Genomic DNA, 11,378 nt, shown 5'->3' on the forward strand with positions numbered 1-11,378 from the left:
TCTGATCACTGGCTTCTCCATCTCATTTTAGGGCAAATCAAAGTGTGAAAAGTCTCTCCTGAAGCAATATCTCCATCATCAGGTTGGGTCAAAGATGTCTATGTGTGTATGTGCAATATATATTACCTGTAATCTCCGGAGTAGGAACTGCTCTATATTTCTCACTTCTCTTTTTGCTCCAAGGAAGGGGGAAAGAAATGCCCAAATTATCTTGCATCGCACCTTTTCCTCAACACCTCCAACGTGGCAAATCAAAGCCTCAAAACCCCGTACATGTCACTGTGCCCAAGATCACCGAGAGCAATGAGAAGTCCCATCTGTACTACTGTACAGTCCTCCATCCCCGTAAACAGGCCACACACAACCTCTGAAGTCTGACTCTGCTGCTTTTAAAGAAGTTCAAGTTTTATTTGATGGTACATAATGCAATACGCTTGAATTAGGTTTTGGGGGCAGCTAGGTAGGGGTGATGGGTTGGGGTGTGTGTGGTGGAGTTAATCAGGAGTTTTGCAGTTGAGATGAGTGAACTGCCCTTAGAGAATCAAAGAATATTAGCAACAATATCATAGCATAGCCCAAGTAATGTCTATCAATGTATGTTAAATGCATTTTAGGACACTTTTTCACTCATATCAACTCAAGAGGACATAATAAATCACATTTCGATATGTGTGGAAGCAAATTGGCAACACAAACCTTTTAACCCCATTGTTCTATTTGGGGTCTTGGGGGTCCTTACAATAAATAACAACATATCATTTTATTCACTTAATATTCCTATATATGTAGGAAATGTATGATGTTGTATGATGTGTGTTATCTTTGTGGTCTCCAAATGTACGTTGAAATAAAGTACTCTCTCTTCATCTGTACTTTTTGTGTGTGTTATTCCTAAGTGTACACTTGTCAGTGATCTGCATGAATTTCTGCCATCAAAGCTTTCTGAAAATGTCTTCACAAGAAGTGCATAGGGACTCCCTGGTACCAACTGACCCCAAACATAAGTAGGGCCACTATTTAGGACTTTATAGGATACCATACAGTAAACTTCTCTGTCTGTTAATGACTTTTTGGCAAACCAATTATTTTTTCTTTGTACATTGCCCATTTAATCTACTAACAATATAAACATGCAAAATTTCTTTGTTTGATGCAATAACAATAAAGGATTGTGTCACCTCGATCAGATGTGCAATCCCAGTTTAAGGGGAAAAGTAAAATTTAAGGGGAAATATAGCTCTTTGATACTATTCTACATGTTGCGGTTTAGTAAGAACAAAGAAAGAATAGTAATAACAAATATTTGAGGGAGAAAATAACAGATATTGAAATCATTAATAATATTATGCACATCCGTGTGTTCTGTAGAAACCCATCTAAAGAGGAAGCAAAAATAATTTGAAAAAGACAAGGTTGACTTTTCTAATCAGATTGTTCTAATAAGCTAAATAGATATCCATGTCCCCCCCCAAAAAATTAAATATATAATAATAATAGGAGCGAACGGAGTAATCTGAGACACTTTTTACATTTGCTCCCCTCTAAGCGAGCTAAAATGATTCATCACTCAAATTTACACTTTTCCCATTAATTCAGGATGTTTCCTAGAAATGGGCATTAGCAGAATTTATTCACGACAAAGGGCAGTGAAAATATGATTGTTTTAAAAAAAGGTGTCATGTGTCTCTCTTTACCCCAGCTGTGGGGTAAACTGAGACAGACCAGAAAAATCAAGGGGGTAAAACTGAACCACTTGCTTTTTCCACTCTGAAACTACCATAACAACACAAATTGTAACAGTTAGAATCCTGACAGCTAGCTTCAAAACCAAATATTCCAAAACTAATGTCTGACTAGTAACAGAATCATGGGGTTTGGTCAATTAAGCAAAACATTTTCTAAACACTTGAAAGTAACTCTGATCAAATACAACATTTAATTAATATTCAATAATTAACATTCAACTGACAGATGGAACCAGTTAGATTAAAACAGTCTGGGGGTCAGAACACAGGACCCTTAGAGCCAGCTAGTGTCTGGGGGTCAGAGTAAAGGACAATCAGAACCAGAACAGTCTGGGACTCAGAACAGGACTAGACCCAGCTGTCATTTTCCATATTTTGAGTCTTTTTTTCTGCATTTTTTAAATTGGGATCATTCATTGAATAAAGACATATTTCTTAGTGTCTATTGATGTTAAAGGTCACTCTCCTGTCCCCCACATACACACGTGCCAAACCATGCCCTTGCTGACACCCCTTCAACCATCAACCCCCACCTCCAGCCCAGATTGTCTTTTGTCTTTTCAAACTAGTCTCCTTGCTACCTCAAATATAATGGATTCATTAAAAGAGGGCACAGACACTGTCTCACTTTACCCCACAGCATTTGTCTCACTTTACCCCACTGCCACAATTTGAGAAAATACTACCTCTCTCAGCAATTCAGGCTAATCTTCAGTTATCATCATCACATGGTTTCATATGTTGGTAGTTCATCAACATGTGTGATAGAAGTTTTTCTACCTGAATCTATTTGATTAGGCACAACAATCGATTAAGTTGACAGCAAGAAAATTTACTTTTACATACAAAAAATACATTTTTGTGAAAAAAACATGCTTATGAGGTCCTCTCTTTCATGGCCATGGTTTCAATGAGAGGGGCTTGAAAGCATATATCTCACATGACCAAAAATGTGTTCGGTGTCCTAGATACAGGGGGTGTCTCACTTTACCCCATGCCTCACATTCCCCCGTCCTCCCCTATAATATAAGATATATTTAAAAGAACTTCTGAAATATATTTCAACCATCATCTCTAAGAAGTATTTAGGCTTTATGAACACGTGAGGGGAAACCATTTTAAGGTGTGCTGTTATGACAAACATAAGGGTGCTGTATCCGAGTCAGTTTTAAAAACAGATGGGTGTGTGTGTGTGTAAAGTGAGAAACAGACTCTGCTTTCTGGCAGGCCGTCTGACTCTAAAGCTCCCACTGCCGTCTAAAGGAACTCACTGCACTAATGACTTCCTATTCATATTCAGAATAGTAAGAAGGAGCATTATTTTTACAAGCCATGTTCAGACATCACAAAGGCTGATTTGAAAATACAGTTTAATTTGAGGATTAACTATGGACAAGCACACATATTAAAGGAGTGCAGATGTTGTGGGCTAACACAAGAACATTTCTGACAATATTTTACCTTTTCCAAAAGAACACCCAGCACAGTTGCTGGGTAGTCACTGAAATCAGTATGAACCTAAAACACGTAGGCATAGGGATTATACCACAAATCAGTCAATACATTTGAATAATGTCAGCGAGCGGTCTTAAAAAAAATTGTTCTTTAAACTGACATGACATTTTTTGTTCCATTTCTAAATGACCGCTGGCAGAGATTGCTGGCTCTCCTATTAATTCGCAGGTTTTCAAGAGAAAAATATATCTATCATAAGTAGAAATAATGAAGTTGAAGAGCCGATGCCCCCGAGGAGCAGTCACTAAGAATGATATCTTTCTTTAACACAGGACAACCGGCATAAGATAAGTACCTGTCACTTGGCGTATACCTTCCGCTACATGTGCCTATCAATAAAAAGAGATTATTTTCCCCCAGTTATTACAACAAAGATCTGGGGGGCTCGAAGATTGCCGCCTTTAATGAGAAGGAATGATTTCCTCCTGTGCACTCACACAACCACACTTGAAGTGAGTGAGCTGTAATGCCACCTATTTCCACCTTCTCTCTCTAAAATGTTACAAGAACCCATTAAAATGACATATTGGCAACATTAATTCTGAGGGATTATTTATTTTATTACATTTTAACAGGATTATGGTGTGCGAAGCTTGATTTGGGATCCACACCCTGCATTGTGATATCGTGGTTTAGCAGACAAATTCTCCAATCTTGTGGTAATTAACAGTGGCAAAGTAGATCATTGCCAAATTATATGACGCTCCCTAGCTATAATCTTTGTGTCTGGAAAACGTTGGATTACCGAATAATTTGCTTGGTGGATGGTAAACTTGGATTTGGTCTCTGTCGGTGGAGGGCTGCCAGTCATTGTGCTTGTAGGACTTTTTCAGTGAAAGAGTTGTGTGTTTTATTGAATTATATAGTGTCAGGTGTTGTGTTGTTCAACAGAACTGACACTGATCTTGTGTCTGTTGCTGTCACACTTATTTTCCCCCACACAGAGTTTTGCAACCATGGTGTAATGTGCTGGAACAACCATACTGATGCCTCAGTAATGACAATATAAAAGAATGCAAGTGTAGGTACCCTCGATGACAGCAAAGCAATAGTTTGTGCGGGCACCTTATCATATTCAGCAGAACAGCCAACCCTTGCAGAACAAGCCTTTAATCTCCGAACATGGCTGCTTCATGCCATTAGTTATACTGATGAAGGAGCATGACTTCATACCTTAATTGGGAAGCGATGTGAAGGTCCTCAGAACAAATCTATTATGAATGGTCCTACCAGACATCACACCCACACAGGGGTCCTTCAGACATCCCATATTCTTAAACCACATGATCACGCTGTGCCGAGCCGTATTGTGTTTTTTTCGAAATGTTCTGCGTTCTTTTGTTACAATTAAAAAGGAGTTGCATTGAAGGTAATGGCGTTTGAATTTTTTTATTTATGCTTGCTTTGTTTGCTTGTGTGTGGGAAGAAAGGGCCATGTATAAAAGGGACGTGAAACAGGGAAAGCAATCAAAAGTCTGGCCTTCACTCTCACTTTGCTGCTAACAGAAATGTTGCAAGGCTGGGGGGGATGCTGAAGTACCTGCAAACATAGACAAATCTCCAGCTCCCTTTTGAGCCACTGAGAGATCCTCCTTCTCTAAAGGTTTTTTTCTTTTATCATCCTGCATGTAATGGTTCACATGGTGCACACGGATTTTATTCATCCTCTCCTTCAGCAAAGTGAATCGCTGTTATCAATAGCAATTAAAAAGTATGGCATAAATAAAGAACACAGGCCTATTACATTGAACTTTGCCTTTGTGCAGCAGATCCATGGAGAAGTCTGGAACTTTTAAGCATTTTAATTCAAGTGCGCTGCAGATGTTTGTATAAAAAAATAAAATGGGTCAAGTGGAACAGTGCTCCTTGACAGTCCTTTTCCAAATCGAATGAAACCTGGGAATAGCAGCAACATTATTCCCCCACCCCCCCCAAAAAGAGATGGCACCCATACAAACTCTCTACAGGAGACACACAAAGGAACTTGAACGTCTAAAAAAGCAAACCTCCACACTTTGACATTAGTGCAGACAGGTGTAAAAATATACATAGCTAACACAGAGCAATACCAGATTTATGTATGTAGGGCGCAAAAGAAATGCGGAGCCGTTGCCTGGTGCTGTCAGGTTCATTTTCCTGTTGCGTCATTCACCACGCCAGCGCACAGTGAAGCCCAATATGGCAGAATCCTCTATTTCTCATACCTCATGCATCATGATCCCTTGTCAGGCAAACAGATGTCAGCGCAACATGGATTGTTGGATATTTGTGTATGTAAGAAAATGAGTAAACAAGTTGAAATATTCACCCCCCCCTTTTAATTTGATGCACAATGCATCTTGACAGCCAGTTCAATTCATGCACATCCAAGATCCAGTGTCACATGTCAGGTCCTTTTCTGCTCAGATAAATAAGTTAGTTTAAGTGGCATGCAGCTGTAACTCCGTATTGCCAGTCAGCACGGCAGATCAGGCATTTTCTTCTATTTGTCCTGTAATATTATCACCTCATTCTGACCCTATCTCACCTTTTACCTGTACAGTCAATACGCTCAGAGGTGATAAAAGACCAGCAGTGAATGGAGTGTGTGTAATGTTGCAGCCAGCAGCGATTACAGAGGTAACACGAACACTTGGAAAGCGATACTGAGACAGGGCTTTTTGTGCCTCCTAAATTGCTGGACAGCTCCAGGGCTGACATTTAAAACATAACATCACCAAACAAAAACACATAAAAAGGGAGAAAAGCTGAGCAGGGGGCTTTAAGCTCAAAACCTGAAATTCAAGTTTTGGCGAAGGCAACTGACCCAAATTTCCTGCCCCTTCTTCTCCTTAACATGCTTGTGCAAGCCTGGGCCCTGGGGTGACGTATCCCTTACACAGGGATTGCCAGTGCATTTACATAGCACGGTTAATGAGAGATCAACACCAGGAAAAGCGCCTTGAATATAAAGCTTTCTTGTAAAAATAATGAGCGAGCGATTGATCCATACTCAAACAAGCCGGTTTGCTGAGTTAATACCAAAGGCAGATTATAGCCAGTGCCAAAAGTGCCCTGGCGTGCGACGCCTTTTGCTTAGAGGGTCCCCAAAGTTGTCATCACATTAGCACATGGTCAAGGAGTACATCCCACCACTCTCATAATCTGCTTTCCTGCACAATTAGCCTCCTATAATAAGGCAGCTGCCTGACAGCCGGCGGGGTGAAAAGAGGAAAAATCACTGAGTTCCACATGGGATGGATGGATAGTTCACTGCAACTGAAATGTAGAGTCTCCAACTGATCAGCTACTACTAGTCCTCACGTTAGCTTGGCACTTTATGACAACATTGAGGCTTCTTTTTCTTTATTGTGCTAGGCATCTATTGCACTTTGATGACGCCAGACAAAAAGAGAGTAGGGGGGGGAGAAAGAGAGATAGAGAGAGAGAGAGAGAGAGAGCAGCCATGCCAAAATAGTAGTGTTTTGAGCTCAGGAAATCTGAGAGAATCAGATGTTGGAGAGGGGAGAATGGCAGGGAATGGTAAGTTTTTCTGAATAAAATAATAGATAATTTCATTCCAACAAAGGCCAGGAAACTATGGGCAGGAGAACAAAATAGCAGGAAAGGATGGAGAAGGGAAGGGGTTTGAAAAGAATAAGAGGAATTCAGTGCTGCTTCTTGCAAGGGAAAAGAAAAAAAACATTGATGACACCCGGTTCCATTCTTCCGCTCTCCCCTTTCTCTGCTCCTCGCCTCGCAGCACGGCGGGCTAAGCTGGGAGCTGTAATGTCATTAAATTGCAAATGCTTTTTTTTCATTTCCGACACACACTGTTTACTTATCTGGCAAAAACATATGTTGGAAGGAATCCGTTAAATTCTGCCCATTGCCTTGGGTGAAAGTGCAATAGAAACGGGCCCACTGAGCTCCTTCTGTCGTCTCCTTTTAGCACTTTGCCTTATCTACAAGGCTGCTTAGCAGCAAACTGGCGAGTTCAATGAAAAATGAAGATACAGTGCAAGATTAGGGAAGAACAGTGAGGGGAGAAATGCTTGGAGAGAGGGTCATCCCATTGCAAATGATTTCACTCCTCTCCATCTGCATAAATGACTATTTTTAAGGCATCTCCAGCGTCTGTATATTTTTCTCACTCTGCCACACATTTAATTTCACGCCCCGTGTTCTGAATATGCTTAAATGCATATCTCTGATGCACCTTTAAGCCAGAGGAAAGAGGATGGGGGGGAGTGGGGAGGGTACGAAAGCAAAATTAAAGATAAAATGGTGTGATTTGCACTACAAGTCTATTACTTTATGGCATTTACATATAGTTTACCTCTGCAATTCCAAGATTTCCCCCCCCCCCTACCACCTTCCTATCAGTATTTGGGCTTGTATAAATATGTATAAATCTTTGTTGAGAAAAAAATAGAATTCCTAGCACTGCACTGGAAAGTTTGAAGGATGCACTTTCTTGACTCAACTTCTTCTCTTGCTCTCCTGAGTGTCAGCATATCTGCTTTGGGGTGTTCTCTCCCAGCTTGGCCCAACAAAGGCCCAGGCTTGAAGCACTTTGTGCCCCATGATCCCCAGATAATCCTCCTCTCAGTGGAATGAGCGGGGAGCGGGATCCCAGGGTCAAGGCATGGCCATGGCTTTAGAGGAAAGGGCCTGGCAAAGCCTGACGCAGGTGCATCCTTGTCAAGCACGTGGGTGAACAGCTCTATGAAAGCACAAACATGGAGTCCAAGTACGTCACTGAGATGGTCATAGATAGTATTCACAGTGGGAGGCCCAGAGTGCCACACGGGCGTCCCTCGGTGACATGATGAATGGTGGCTACATGTGTGCTATTCTCCCGTGCAATCAGGTGGATGTGTTGTTCTACAGTGGCGAGGGAAGTTTGAGCTGTGAGTGGAACGCCCGCCCCTAACAGCAGAGGAGAGGAAGGCTGTGAATTGGCCTGGGAATGAAAAGGAGAGAGAGAGAGAGAGAGAGAGAGGGAGGCTATTCAGAGCACGATTCCTTTCCTTCATTGTCTGCCTGCTTCGATTTGAATACGCTCACTCAAAGCAGACGAGAAAAATGCTTCAGACCCCTCGCATTGTTGGCTTTCTCTCTCTTCTTTTCTATTTGCAATTAAATGCATTTCAAATGGAACAACTGTACAGAGAGCATTTCTGATAAGAAAGAATTCCATTGCCTTTAACCTCCTTTGTAATGGCTTTGCAATTTCTGAGCACTTCCATTATGAGAATTGCACAATCAAAACATATCTTTTGAATGGAAAATGCCACAAAACTTAAGTATTGCTTCATTGAAAATTAAATTGCATTTAAAAATCATTTTCAGTGCCCTGTGTTCCTCATTTCTTAAGCCAATCGGAGTGTTTGTGTTTTGTGGCTTTGTGTGTAACATTGTGTCTTGACAGGACCCTTGTGTCCTGAGCAGTATCACACACACACTGGTCCTAAGCATGCTGATGAGATCAGTCAATTAGAATTAATGTCATCTGGTCATTTAGAGCTAAACACCCTCCGTACGCATTGTGTTTGCTTTGTGTGCAAAGCATCAACTGCAAAACCAATCTCATCCTCCAGACATGAATTTTTGAAGGATTTGAACGCTGTAAATAACTCCAAACCCTCTCTTACGAGGTTTACCCCTGGAGCACTTTGTAACTTATCAGGGCTGCCTTGTGCCTCCTCTAATGCTTGCATTATGCTCAAATGTAAATCGGTAAGCTGCCAGAGAGGTGGGCGGGAATCACTGAAGAAAGAATCACTGAAGGGTCTAGCCAATCTTCCGATTGGGGCATAGCAAAATAAACAGTATAGTTTTGTTTTTGAGAAGCCAGTTGAACAAAAAATGATATATTAACCTACTACTGTTATATTCACAAACAAGTGTTCTTTGGGGTCAAAAGCTTCCGGAGACTTTATAGCTTAAGCAATATAAAAAGTGAGACTCCTGCTTTTGAAATATTATAATATTTGACAAAGTTTTGAGGGGTTGTCAGGGTTTTAATTTTTTCAAAATGCCAACACTAATATGAAAGAAAACTCTAATATATTCTGAGTGAATGATGCCCAGGGGTCTGTTTTGTATTTCTAATTTCCATCTCTAATGTTACAAGAGACTGATTAGTAATTAGGACAGACTCATTTGAATGCATGTAATGAGCATTATAGGTTTCCCATATACTGCGCACTTCCCACTGATGAAAATGGATAGCATCTTCATCAATTTGAACGCGTGTTGACCTTCAATGGCGATTAATCTGCAACACAGTTCTTCATGCTGCTCGTCCTTGAATCTGCATTATAGTGTAATGAGTGTATCATCGGGAATCTCCCAAATAATTGACCCCCGAGCACATTTTGCAGCACTACTATTAATCTTATTTTCCAGTGAATAATTTGATCAGTTTGCGAGAGAAGTGGGTTATACGGAGCACAAACAAGCGCAAGGGGAATATGTGGCCAATAGACATTAATTTGGGGATGGATAGGAGACTTAAAGAGGATTAAAACTCTATAGAGAGTAGTCATTGCATACGACAGCATACCACCCAGTCCGCGCTGTATATACTGTGTCTGTCACTTGCTTGGCACGGTTGAGATTTGAAGTGATTTGACGGTTAAAGTACAAAGATGTCCAATCCTAGACTATTTCATGGCATATTTCTCAGAGCATCCTGAAGGAAATGCAAACTGTTAGGGGCCCAGTCATTCCAGTGAACCGGGGCCACCACCAGAAACAGCAACACTGCCCCCCTGCTATTGTGTACAGACACTGCAACTCCCTTTCCGTCTGAACAGTGTCCCTCTTTCTCTCCCACTAGCATCTACTGTCAGAGCGAATTTAAAGGGGGCATATATATCCACAACTACTGTTTGTAGTCGCATTTGACAATTTTTTTTCATGAACAAAAAGGACAAAATTAAAAAAATTCAGAAAATGCCAGAAATGTTCACCTAATACAAAAAAAGAAAAGAAAAAAAAGACGAAAGAGATATGAGACTGCTGCAGACGGTGGTGTTTTGGAATACTAGCAGAGGAAGTGTGGCGCAAATGTAAAAAAAAAAAAAAAAGTGAGATCGATCGGACAAATTAAATTTAAATTTTTCTGGTGCAATAGTGTCATTTTGAGTAGATGAGTAATATGCGTTCATGCATTTAAAGATTTGAAAAGAAGAGAGAGAGAGAGTCATAGATAGTATTCACTGTAGTTTTGCTCATTATTAAGTTAGTTTGGTAGGTTTCATGATATTATTATGGGATTAATTTGCAGGTGATGATCACATCAACTGTGCTATGCTTTAAAGCTAATTCTACAATGTCAGCTTTTATTTTGAAAGTTAATATGCATCATTTCTGGATTCATTTGTCTTTACAATTTATTTTGTATACGTGAGGCTCCATGCAAGAAAAAGGACTGGACAACATTTACAAGACCTTGTTCTTCACAATTCTCTTATGTTTAATATGCACTGTAAGAGAGTACAAATATTTCTCTTTGATTTTTTTTTCTAAAGACGGAAAAAAATAAGAAGTATATGAATATGGAGAAGAAGCCCAACAGAGTTCATCAAGTGGCTCCTCACATTTCACATCCTTGGTGAAATAATACAAAATAGAAACAAGAAAAAACATTTGAATTGGTTGCTTTTCAGCAGTTTCTAGGACACGAGGCTCTGTTCTCTGTAAATGTAACTGAAGTGGCCTCAATTAAACATTTTAAAAGGTCTTTTATTGAGGCAACACATATTCCCATAAAATGGATGCAGAGTGGTTTGGGTGTTGAGTGCAATATTCACAAAGCTGTCAATAAAATGGAAGCATTACTCCATCCACATGGTAACAAGTAGATACTTTCACAAATGAATCATCGCCTCCACCCGTGATTCTCTTTGAAGCGCTACAAACAGACTGGTTTCATTTGTCCCTCTTCAAAGACGCATTATGGCCTATTATGCACATCCCTATGGCCAACCTGAGAAGAGGAACTCCATATGAAAAGACAGTGACGCAATGAGTTTACTAAGTGATATGCAAATCAAAATGTCTTCTTAACCATCCGTCTCTGTTTAGTGTTATAAATATCTTTCCACTTTTAGTTTTAAAAAAATTCTC

Source organism: Ammodytes marinus, assembly GCF_949987685.1.
Source record: "Ammodytes marinus genome assembly, chromosome: 12".
Lineage (NCBI taxonomy): Eukaryota > Metazoa > Chordata > Actinopteri > Uranoscopiformes > Ammodytidae > Ammodytes > Ammodytes marinus.